This window comes from Scyliorhinus torazame, chromosome 14 (assembly GCF_047496885.1).
Source record: "Scyliorhinus torazame isolate Kashiwa2021f chromosome 14, sScyTor2.1, whole genome shotgun sequence".
Lineage (NCBI taxonomy): Eukaryota > Metazoa > Chordata > Chondrichthyes > Carcharhiniformes > Scyliorhinidae > Scyliorhinus > Scyliorhinus torazame.
The window spans coordinates 183,971,841-183,984,411 of record NC_092720.1 but is presented as its reverse complement, the minus strand read 5'-3'; positions in this window follow the sequence as shown (position 1 = coordinate 183,984,411).

Sequence of the window (12,571 nt, the reverse complement as noted above, 5' to 3'; positions counted from 1 at the left end):
GCATTTCAAGAAAGCAGCTTGTTACCACCTTCTCAAGGAAAACATGGATGGGGAATAAATGCTGGTCTGGCCAGCGATGCCCACAACCTGTAAAGAATTTTTTAAAAAAACTATCACTGTAGCAACCTCTTTTAGTCCATTAGGATCTGGGACTTTGTTGGATTTAAATCCCTTACTTCAATGCATTTTCTCTGCCGATATTAATTCTGTTAATTTTCCCATTCTTATTTGCCCCTTAGTTTTCCTATATTTCTAATATTTAGTTTGTTTCTTCATTGGTGAAAAGCACAACTTAAATGACTGTCATGTAATAAAACGTCCCCGAGGAACTTCATAGGATCTTTGTAAAAGAAAATATGATGTTGAGCCTCCTAGGGTGATGTGAGGCCATTGAAGAAATGATTGGTTCGAGGCTGGTTTAAAAGAGTGTCTTAAGGGAGGAAAGTGAGATGAGAGACAGAGAGCTTTCGGGAGGGAATTCCAGAGCTTAGTGTTCTGGAAGCTGTAGACACAACCCCAGTAGTGGAGTGATTAAAATTGGGGGTGTACAGGAGGTCAGTCTTAGAGGAGCTGAGGTATCTCGGAGGGTGTGGAGCTGGAGAAGTTTACAGAGAGGGTAGGTCGCTGGGTGTGAGGGTTTGCGGTTGGGTGTGTGGTATGTTTCTGGGCGTTGTGTTAATTTCTGGACTTGTGCTAAGTTATTGGGTTTACCATTTCTATCTGGGATTTTGGTTTATTAGTGGGTGGGGGCACAGGGATGAGGGGGGAATGGGGAAAGGGTTGAAAATGTGTTACTGTAAGCCTACTTGTGACAATAATAAAGATTATTATTATTATAAATGGATCTCAGGAAAAAATTATTTCAGAGATCTCAGTGCCTGGTAACACAGTCTCTGTAATTAACCCACCCACATTTCACTATTACTCTGGCTGCTAATCTACTTACCACAGGACCCACGATTGCTGATGTTTGCTCCATTTACTCTTCCGCTATTTGGCAGAAAGTCCCTGAGCTAATTTTAAAGAGTTGTTGCTCATTCTCATATCTATGCAACACAGCTCGTGTCCCCAGGATCCCCCCCCCCCCCCCCCACCTCCACAGTGTCTGACTGCCTGTGAATTATTTGAGGTACAGTCACTATTGTTTCAAAGACAAACAGTGCAGGCCGCTGAGTATCAGGGGCTGAATCCTGATTGGTGATGTCAATGCGATTCTGTTACACATTGCTGACAGTCCCTGTCACAATCCGTACACAGGCTGCAGTCCAGCTTCTTCCATCTTCAGTCCATAACCACATAAACATCACATTGATCAGCTCATTCACGGTCACATAGAGCGAGTCACAGATACACCCAACAAGGCCCAGTCCCATCTCCCTGTACCAGATTCTGCGTTCAGCCCCTCGTTATCTCTCCCTGGGGCACTTCTCCTCAGAGTGCCTCTCTGCAGATGACAACACTTCCTCATGTGACACCTCCATGCATCAGAATTCACAGGGTCACTCCTCAGCTCTTCAAACCCTCAAAAGTTTGTTTGTTTTTACTTTATTCTTTCGTGGAATGAGGGCATCACTGCCAAGGGAGCATTTATTGCCCATCCCTAATTGCCCTTGAACTGAGTGGTAAATTAGAGTCAACCACATCACGGTGAGTCTGGAGTTACATGTAGGCCAGACCAGGTTAGAAGGGCAGATTGCCTTCCCTAACTAACATTACAGAACCACAATCAGCTGTTGTTATTATTCAGATATCTGACTGACCAAATCAGTTGAAGAATCAAACAGAAAGTACAGTGAGAAATTGTTGACCAATCAAATCTGTCAATTCTATTTCCAAGTCTAGAAAATTCATCAAATCACTCCCTTCATTTGGTTGTCGGAAACAAATTAGTGCAGAACTGAAAATAATGTGAAATAAATCTCGCATATCTGAAAAAAATTCCCACAAATCTCCGCAACTGAATAGTCCCATCGGAAGACAGAATCCCCTCATTCCTTGTATTTCTCCAGTAAATCTCTCTGCATCCAGTCCAAGGCCTTGGCATCCTGCCTGAAATGCTGTCTCAAAAGTGGACACCATACTCCAGTGGAGTCTAACCAATGTTTTATAAATGTTCAGCACAACTTTCTTTTTACCTGAGGAAGGAGCAGCGCTCCGAAAGCTAGTGATTTGAAACAAACCTGTTGGACTTTAACCAGGTGTTGTAAGACTTCTTACTTTATTGATAAAGTCAAGGATCAAACTGTGCTGCTGCCTTCAGATAGCAGTGCTCATTAGGCAACCCCTTCCAAACTCACGACCACTACCATCTAGAGGGACAAGGTCAGCAGATGCCTGGGAACACCACCGCCTGGAAGTTTCCCTCCAAGCTGCTCACCATTCGGACTTGGAAATAGATCGCCGTTCGTTCACTGGGTCAAAATCCTGGAACTCCCTCCCGAACAGCACACTGGGTGTGCCTACACCTCAGTGACCGCAGGGGTTCAAGCCTACCACTGCCTGCGCAAGGGCAATTGGGGATGAGCAATAAAAGCTCGCCCAGCCAGTGACACCGACATCTCTACACACACACAAGACAGACAAACACAGAGGAGAAAGGGGAGTGTAAAAAATAATACTAAAAGTAAAAGGATAAACTCTGTTTCACATGGGTGTCTTCCACATAGATTTTTCTTTAGTCTAGGCATCCAGTTGGATGATGCCTTTTCTTTCAGTTTGTAGTGTTGCGTAGACTCATCAAGGTCTCAAGACATCTCTGCAGAGACTCTGAAACAATGGGCATGAAACATTTGGGATAGAGAGTGCAATAAATTAATTTGAAAAAGAACACAGCTTCAGGTCTCTCTGTCCCTGAAATCTCTTTAAAACTGCACTAGTGAGCTTATATTACCTCTTCTCATTCTTCCTTCCAAAATGCATCACTTCAAATACTCTCTGTGCCAAATTGTGTCTGCCGTATGTTACGACACGCTGGGCTAGTGTGCAGACAATTCCAGCCCCATTGGAGACTGAGTGTTTAACTTTTGAAAAATACCCGTAGTCTTTGGCCATTAGCTGCCCAATAACTACACTCACCAGGTTTGTAAATTTAAACACAATTAACTTTTATTATTAGCAATTGCTATAATTAAGTAGGCAACAAATGCGACTGGTTAACTACTATATAATTTCTAACCCGACCTACTCAACTCACCCCACTCTCTACACACACACAAGACAGACAAACACAGAGGAGAAAGGGGAGTGTAAAAAATAATACTAAAAGTAAAAGGATAAACTCTGTTTCACATGGGTGTCTTCCAGTTAGATTTTTCTTTAGTCTAGCCCTCCAGTTGGATGATGCCTTTTCTTTCAGTGTGTAGTGTTGCGTAGACTCATCAAGGTCTCGAGACGTCTCTGCAGAGACTCTGAAACAATGGGAAACAATGAAACATTTGGGATAGAGAGTGCAATACTCATTCTCTCCTCTCAGCGTCCAGCAACTTTCTCTCCTGACTCCTCAGGAAACCCCAACCCGGCAGAGCCCAATAGCTGTTGCCAGGCAGAGTAGTGTCAGATTCCACTGGACACCCCTCGACCATCACCATCTCCTTCCTGCCACGCAGCCAATTCTAGATCCAAATTCCCTTGGATTCCAGGGGTTGTTACCTTCTCTATCAGTCTCCCATGTGGGACCTTATCAAAATCCTTGCTGAAGTAGACTACATCAAATACATTTCCCTCATCTAAACACCTGGTTAACTCTTTGAAAAATTCAATCAGGTTGGTCAGACATGACCTCCCCTTAACAAAACCAGGCTTACTGCTCTTGATTAATCCCCGCCTCTCCAAATGTGGATTCTGTCTCTCAGAATTGCTTCCAATAGTTTCCCCACTACTGAGGTTAGAATGACTGGTCTGTCGTTTCCTGGTTTATCCCATCCTCCCTTCTTGAACAATGGCACCACATTGGCTATCCTCCAGTCCTCTGGAACCCCTCCTGTGGCCAGAGAGGAATTGAAAATTATTGCCATCACCCCTGCTGTTTTCTCCCTTGTCTCACTCAACAGCCTGGGATGCATTTCATCAGCCCTGGAGAATTATTTACTTTTAAGCCTATCACAACACTCAGAACCTCCTTTCTCTATATATTAATTTATTTAATTTTATTGCAGTGCTTCTCCCTGATTTCTACACCCACACCGTCCCTCTCACGAGTGAACACTGACACAAAGTATTAATTTAGAACCTTACCTACATCTCTGGCTCCATACACAAATTACGCCTCTGGCCTTCAATGGGCTCTACTCTTTCCCTAGTTATCCTTTTACCCTTAATGTGCTTGTAAAACATCTTCGGATTTTCCTGCCAGTATCCCCTTTTTGCCATCCTAATTTCCTTTGTAAGTTTCATCTTGCACATTCTATACATCTCCAGGGCTTCTGTTGTTTTGGGCTCTCAATAATAAATTCAACGTGAGTATTGTTGGGCTGACAGGTTTTGTTCGTGTCCCATTTATTTCTTCCCATCATAAAACTTGGGCTGGATTCTCCGCCACCTGCTCCCGGTAGCAGAGTTCCCGATGAAACAGAGAATCGAGCGTCAGTCAAAAAATGAGGTTGGCGTAGGCTCCAAACTCATCCCGATGCTCCTGTCCCCGCGGGGCGCAGCATCGAGGTTAGTGAGCCTTTAGCGACCCATTTGCACCACATTAATGGGCCGAGCACTGGATTCTCCAAGCCTGCGTGGATTTCCTGTCCTCGGATCCGGGATTCACGTGGGCGAGAATTAGAGCAGCTATTTCCCAGCGTGGCCCAGGAATGATGGACCACACATCCATCGGAGGGCCACTCTCCCCACTGTCGTGTTAGGTACACTGGTCTAACACTGGCTGCAACAGGATGCAACTTCGATCAGAAAGATACTCCAAACCTTCAATCAGGTTTATTGACCTAATAACACAGTTAGCACAGTTTTCTGTGAGTTTGACTCTCTGCTAACTTAAGTGTGGTTACTCTGTCTGACTGAACCAGACTAGCTCTTAGCCACGTGGTGGAGGTGTGAGATTGTAACTACACCCTTGACTGACTCTCTAGATGTTCATCAGTGGAAAGAGGCGGAGTGTGAGTGCCTCGTGTCTTTTAAAGTCAGATCCCACCCCTGAGTGCCCTGCCTGCTTATTGGTCATGTCCTGTTCTCTGTGTCCATTTGCTGCTTGTCTGTGCCTGCCTGTATATCATTATGTGTGTGTCTGCATATCATGACACCCACCACAATGTCCTGCTCACCCCACCTCCATCAGGCCAGCCCACTGACCCCCGCCAGAGAACCCCCCACCATAGAGGCTTGTTTAGCACAGTGGGCTCAATAGCTGGCTTGTAATGCAGAACAATGCCAGCAGCGTGGGTTCAATTCCCGTACCGGCCTCCCCGAACAGACGCCGGAATGTGGCAACTCGGGGCTTTTCACAGTAACTTCATTGAAGCCTACTTGTGACAATAAGCAATTATTATTATTACAGAAACCCCCATTACAGAGACCCCCACCTGAAACCCCTCAAAAAGAGATAACCCCACCAAAGATCCCCATTATAGGGACCCCCACCAGAAAACCTCCCCGAGAGAGACCTCCACCAGAGACCCTGTCAAAAGGGAGACCCCCACCAGAAGCCCCTCCTTAAGAGAGACCCCACCAGAAACCCTGGATTACAGAGATCCCCACTAGAGACCATCCCATTTCAGGGACCCCCATCAGATACCCCTCCCCCATAAGAGCAACCCCACCAGAAACCCCCGGGTAAGAGAGACGCCTGCCCAGGAGCTCCCTGTTATAAGGCCCCTACTTGCTGGAATCTGAAACAAAAACAGAAAACATTGGACAATCTCAGCAGGTCTGACAGGATCTGTCGATGATGTGGAGATGCCGGCGTTGGACTGGGGTGAGCACAGTAAGAAGTCTTACAACACCAGGTTAAAGTCCAACAGATTTGTTTCGATGTCACTAGCTTTCGGAGCACTGCTCCTTCCTCAGGATCTGTTGAGAGAGAGGTCAACGTTCTAGATGACTCTTTGTCTAAGCTGGAGAGAATGGAAATAAGATCAGATTTAAACTGTTGTGGGTGGGAAGGCGTGGAGCAGTGGGGCTGATTCGAGGGCCAGCGATAGGTGGAGGTTGGCAAAGCTGTCGTGGACATAAAGACAAAAGGAATATCAATCAGTGCAATCAAGGCTAAGTAGGGTGTTGATAGTGGCACACTAATATAATGTGTTCATGGCAGAACAAAGATAAGCACTGGACAACAAGGAACAGGGAACAGGTGATCCATGTGAGGTGGGGTTAGGGGGAGGGGAGATAATGATGAGGGAAAAACAGATCGATGGAAGAAATGAAAATGAATTGACAGAAATAAAAATGGGGTGAAGGTGGAGTAGAGAGTTCACAGTCGGAAGCTTTTGAACCGTCCATTACACAAACCCGCCTCCCATCCACTGACTCGGTCTACACCTCCCGCTGCCTTGGAAAAGTGGGCAGCATAATCAAATGACCCGCCCACCTGGGTTAGTCTCTCTTCCAACCTCTTCCATCGGACAGAAGATACAAAAGTCTGAGAACACGCACCAATAGGTTCAAAAACAGCTTCTTTGCCGCTGTTACCAGACTCCTGAATGACCCTCTTATGCACCTTCTCTACTGTTGTAGCAATACACTCCGAATACTTCACCCAATTTCTAAGTCTATTGTTATGGGCCAGGGTTTAGAGAACCCCAAAGTATATCATGGAGTTCACCTGACCCACAACTTCTAATAGATTGTGGTATGGGATCACACGCCCACTCTACCGGTGTGGTACAGCAGAAATGGAAAAGTATTTTTTAAAGCAAAACAATGTTTATTCTATGAATTCAAGTTAACCTTTTTGAGACAAACAGTGAATATCTTAGCGACCATTAATTCAAATACAACCCCCAAAGAATACAACACTAAGTAATCTTTAAGCTTTCCTTTTAACATCCATATGACATAAAACAAAACCTTTAACAGAAGCACATCAGGTTAAAGTCACGACTGAAAACATTTATAATTCACCAAATGATCAAGAGATAGTCTTTTCATGACGGAGAGATCAACAGTACACCTGCTCTGTCTGGCTTCAGCTCCAACACTGAAAACGAAACGTAAACACGCCCTGCAGCAAACAGCCTAAAACGAAAGTAAAAAGCTGACAGACAGCCCCGCTCCACCCCCTCACTGACATCACTGCAGTAATAAACACCCAATTCTGAAAGGTACTCTCACTACAGATATTTATATACATACCCATTTATAAACACCCATTTCTTAAAGGTACTCTCACATGGCACTATGTATTTACATTGTGTATTGATCAGATGTCCTGTTTTTCATGTATGAAACGAACTGCCTGTACTGTACGCAGAACAATACTTTTCACTGCAAATCGGTAGATGTGGCAATAAATCTAAATCTAAACTCAATGTTTTTTTGTATAAATTTAGAGTACCCAATTAATTTTTGCCAATTAAGGGGCAATTTAACGTGGCCAATCCACCTACCCTGCACATCTTTGGGTTGTGGGGATGAAACCCACACAAACACGGGGAGAATGTGCAAACTCCACACGGACAGTGACCCAGAGCCGGGATCGAACCTGGGAGTTAGCACTGTGAGGCAGCAGCAATAACCACTGCACCGCCATGCTGCCCGTCTAAACTCAATGTTAAGTCCAGAAGGCTATAACGTGCCATAGGAAGATGAGGCGCTGTTCCTCTCGTTTGCGCTGGGCATCACTGGAACATTCCAACAGGCTAAGGACGGACATGTAGATGTGAGAGCGGGACGGTGAGATGAAATAGCAGCGACAGGAAGGTCTGAGCTCTGCTTGTGGACGGACCAAAGGTGTTCTGTAAAGCTGTCACCCAGTCTGCGTTTAGACTCTCCAATGTAGAGCAGATCGCATTGGAAGCATAGAACCATAGAATCCCAACAGTGCAGAAGGAGGCCGTTTGGCCCATTGAGTCTGCACCGACCCTCTGAAAGAGCACTCTATCTCGGCCCATTTCTCCACCCTACCTAACTGAGGGGTCAATTTTATCATGGCTAATCCATCTAACCTCACATCTTTGGACTTTGCAACGAATGCAATGGACCAGATTGAACAAGGACCTTTAAATTGTCGATTCCTGCGGTGGGCGGACCTGAGGATTTGCCCCTGAATCACAGAATTGTTCGGGTGCAGAAAGAGGCCACACGATTGTTTTCCTATCAGCTTTTACTCTGAAAATTAAAATCTGGGGCGAAATTTCCCCCAACGGCGCGATGTCCGCCGACTGGCGCCAAAGACGGCGCCAATCAGACGGGCTTCGCGCCGGCCCAAAGGTACGGAATGCTCCGCATCTTTGGTGGCCTAGCCCCAACATTGAGGGGCTAGGCCGACGGCGGAGGGATTTCCGCCCCGCCAGCTGGCGGAAATGGCGTTTGCTGCCCCGCCAGCTGGCGCGGAAATGCGGCGCATGCGCGGGAGCGTCAGCGGCCGCTGTCAGTTTCCCGGTGCATGCGCGGGAGCATCAGCGGCCGCTGTCAGTTTCCCGCGCATGCGCAGTGGGGAGAGTCTCTTCCGCCTCCGCCATGGTGGAGGCCGTGGCGGAGGCGGAAGGGAAAGAGTGCCCCCACGGCACAGGCCCGCCCGCGGATCGGTGGGCCCCGATCGCGGGCCAGGCCACCGCGGGGGCACCCCCCGGGGTCAGATCACCCCGTACCCCCCCCAGGACCCTGGAGCCTTCCCACGCCGCCTGGTCCCGCAGGTAAATACCAGCTTTGATTTACGCCGGCGGGACAGGCAATTTCTGGGCGGGACTTCGGCCCATCCGGGCCGGAGAATTGAGCGGGGGGTCCCGCCAACCGGCGCGGCCCAATTCCCGCCCCCGCCCAATCTCTGGTACCGGAGACTTCGGCGGGGGCGTGATTCATGGCGGCCAACGGCCATTCTCCGACCCGGCGGGGGGTCGGAGAATGACGCCCCAGTTTCTTCCCTTAGACTTAAGGTAAAATTCCCTTTGACCGTTTGAATTAACAACTTGTACCGACCTTTTATCAGTTCTAATTTCAGTAACAATTATGACCAGGCTTGATCGTTTCAAATGGTCTTTTTCCATCAGAGACCAAGGCATTTGTGATCAATTCAGAGGTGACTCCCAAATCTCCCGCACACAAACACTTTGGGCTGAATTTTCTGGCCCTTCCCATCGGCGGGATCTTCTGTTCCTCGTGAAGGCACATTCCACCCCCCAATCCCCTACTCCGTGACAGACTCTCCAGCAGCGTGGCCAGCACTGATGCTGTCGGCATCGACGGGACTGGAAGATCTTGCCGACAGCCAACGGGGTGCTGCGTCCGTCGCCGGAATTCACGACTCAAGGGGGTGGGGTGGAAAATCCCGCCCTCTTCTTGGAACATACCAAATGCTAACAAATGTCCTTAATGATTCAATCCAAGCCTCTGAAAGGGTGGAATAGTTTGCTTCCGCTGGCGGTGGCCATGCTTAGCATCGTGAATGGACAATATGGCGGAAAGGCTGTAAATTGTTTTCATGCCGGTGGGGCTGAACGGCCGACTGCTGTTCCTATTTCTTATGGTCCTACAGAAACAAGTTCTCGATTGTCCACTACGCCCGGCAATGGCGGATTGTGTTTCCTGCAGTCCAACGTCGGAAATGTCACTGTGGAGCATTTGGATCACAGCTGGGATCCTCCCCATGCGCTGGATCACCCGGGCACAATGGGGCATCAGTGAGAAGCAGCCGGAGAGCGTCACTTCAATTGGGAATTCGAGGTTTGCTTGCCCACCTCGCTTCGGGCAGCACTCGCGGTCACCAGTGCTGGATTCCCAGACAGCCCACATCACTTTTAAGGGGCTCATGTCAGATCCCTACCCATCGGATGAGCCGTAAATTGGAGGTTAATTCTCAAGGGATGCAGGGATAGGACTTGCTTGGGGAAGGGGGCGAGAAGTGGCCTCAGGAAAGGAAAGAAGGTGCTGGGCTGGGGGGGGAACTGGGGAAGGGGATTATCCTAGAGTGCATGCGGGGACGCACATGCTGATCAACACTGTCCTACAACATTATCCCCCTAATCCTTCTGTACCTCTAGTGCCGAGAAATATATCTATTTCCTTCTTGAATATATTCAGTGACTTGGCTTCCACTGCGTTGTGTGGTAGAGAATTTCAGAGTTTCTCCACCCTCTGTGACGAGATTTCTCCTCACCTCAGTCCTAACCCTCTATCCTGAGACTGTGACCCCTTATTCTCGACACCGTCTGCCCAAGGAATGATTATTTTTTTCAAAATTCAGAGTACCCAATTTTCTTTTTTTTCCAATTCAGGGGAATTTAGCCTGGCTGCTTCACCTACCCTGCACATCTTTGTGTTGTGGGGGGGCGAAACCCACGCAGTCACGGGGAGAATGTGTAAACTCCACACGAAGAGTGACCCGGAGCCGGGATCGAACATGGGTCCTCGGCGCCGTGAGGCAGCAGCGGCCAAAGGAATTAAACAACATCCCTACACCCAGTCTGTCCAGCCCTGTCAGAAGGTTATACATTTCAATGAGATCCCCGCTCATTCTTCTCAACTCCAGTGACTACATATCCAGTCATCCCAAAGTCTCCTCATACGGCAATCCCACCATCCCAGGAATCAGTCTGATGAAATTTCACTGCACTCTCTCAATGGCAAGTTATCCTTTCTCAGGTAAGGAAACCAAAACTGCAACAATACTCCAGGTGTGGTCTCAACGAGGCCCTATACAGCTGCCGTAAGACATCCTGCTCCTGTACTCAAGCCCTCTTGCAACAAAGGCTTGTTGTACCTGCATGCTTGGGGATAGGGTCTGGCTGCATTTCCTGCTGTAACTCTCGGAGGCATGAATCTGTTTAAAATCATCGCTTTCTCCGTCTGGGTGGGATGTTTTCAAAATTTCCCACTTCGGCACAAGGGGAAGGGGGGTCCTTCGAGACGCCATTGTTCCCAGGTTAGCTTCTGCTGTCCTGCCTCGTGGCTCTTCAACTGGGTGAGGCATCTCCCTCACTATGTTGATCCCCAAATTTCTTTCTCTGTCAGTCTGGCCTCAATAAAAGTTGAGATGGATTCGCACGTAAAAAGAAGTTATTTATTTAGCTTGCAAGCTTGATTCATTTCATAGAAATATAAGAGACATCCAGTTTCCTATATCCCAGAAAGCGAATGAACAAAGAAACAAAGGGATCTCTGCAAATCAATTCAAATGGTATCAAGTTTCACATACTCGACGGACATAGGTCAGCCTATGTCCCTCCTGACCTGTTCGATCTATTCTGATTGGCTCACTTCCAATCCCTTTCTCTGGCCCCTATCAATGCAGCATCACTCTCATAGACACACCTCTTCCTGCTTTTTCCATGCGGTCTCAAACCCCTTTGTCCCTAACTGCCAGAATCAAAGTGGCTTATTTCTACATTACATTAACTAGTATCTCTAAAGTAACTATTTTATATCACATTCGTCAACTATCTGTTTGTCTGTTTGCGACCACCCCCTGGTTCCCCTCTAACTCTGGAAATAAAAGGTTTCTGCAACGAGTGACATTTCAGTCAAATCGTCCCTGATCTTTATCTTTCCCGTTTTCACAACTTGTTTTCCTCTAGCCTCTTCAAATAAGTAGAGTTCTACCTCACTCTCCCTTTTCCTGCTTTGGAATTCCCTCATCCCTGATTAACTCCAAAAAGGAATTGATTTCTGGGTCACTCCTTTGATTTTTTAAAAACATTTCATGGGCGGGATGGTCCGCTGGCAGACAGCAAAATCGCCAAAAGCGATTGGAAGGAGAATACTTTCCAACGCTAAAATCACGGCGGGTGCCGATTTGACGCCAAATCACAATTCATCATCACCTTGACAGCGGAGTAAATGCGGTCCGGAATGCACGTACAGTAAACACCCTTTGCATGTTATTAGTGGGACTGACGTGGTATTCTTCGAGGCCTCCACGATGCTCCGCCTCCAATGGGCCGATTTCCCGTTGGCGCGGTACACTTGTGCTTTTAAAAATCGTGAAATCGGCTGGTGGGTGCTGAGGGAGAGAGGGTGGGGGGGGCGGTGCGGAAAGTGTCCATCACCACAATGTGCTAACGGTTGTGCCGCTGGCCGGGCGGCTTCTACCTGGACCGGGGGTGGAGTAGCAGGGTGATGGCCAGGAGGTGGGCTGTGGGGGCGGGGTAGACGGACAAGGAACACCATTGCCACAGCTGGAAAGGCAGCCATGCAGCTGTGCACACCGCTGACTGCCCACTGTGAACCCAGTGCCACTGGTCATATGGGTGTTCACCCAGGCCACCCCCCTTGGTGCCCGATGGCCCCAGTCGACCCATCAGCTGTATGGGCGCACTCCAGCACGACCAGTGCCATCTTGTTCGCTGGGATAAGAGTGTGTGGGGAGTGTAATGTGTATGTGCGGCTGCAGCTTGTCAGCCTCCCGAAACTGGCCAGGGGCACAGATACCACATCCCACCTCCACACTACCCCCCACCCTCTCCCCACCCCG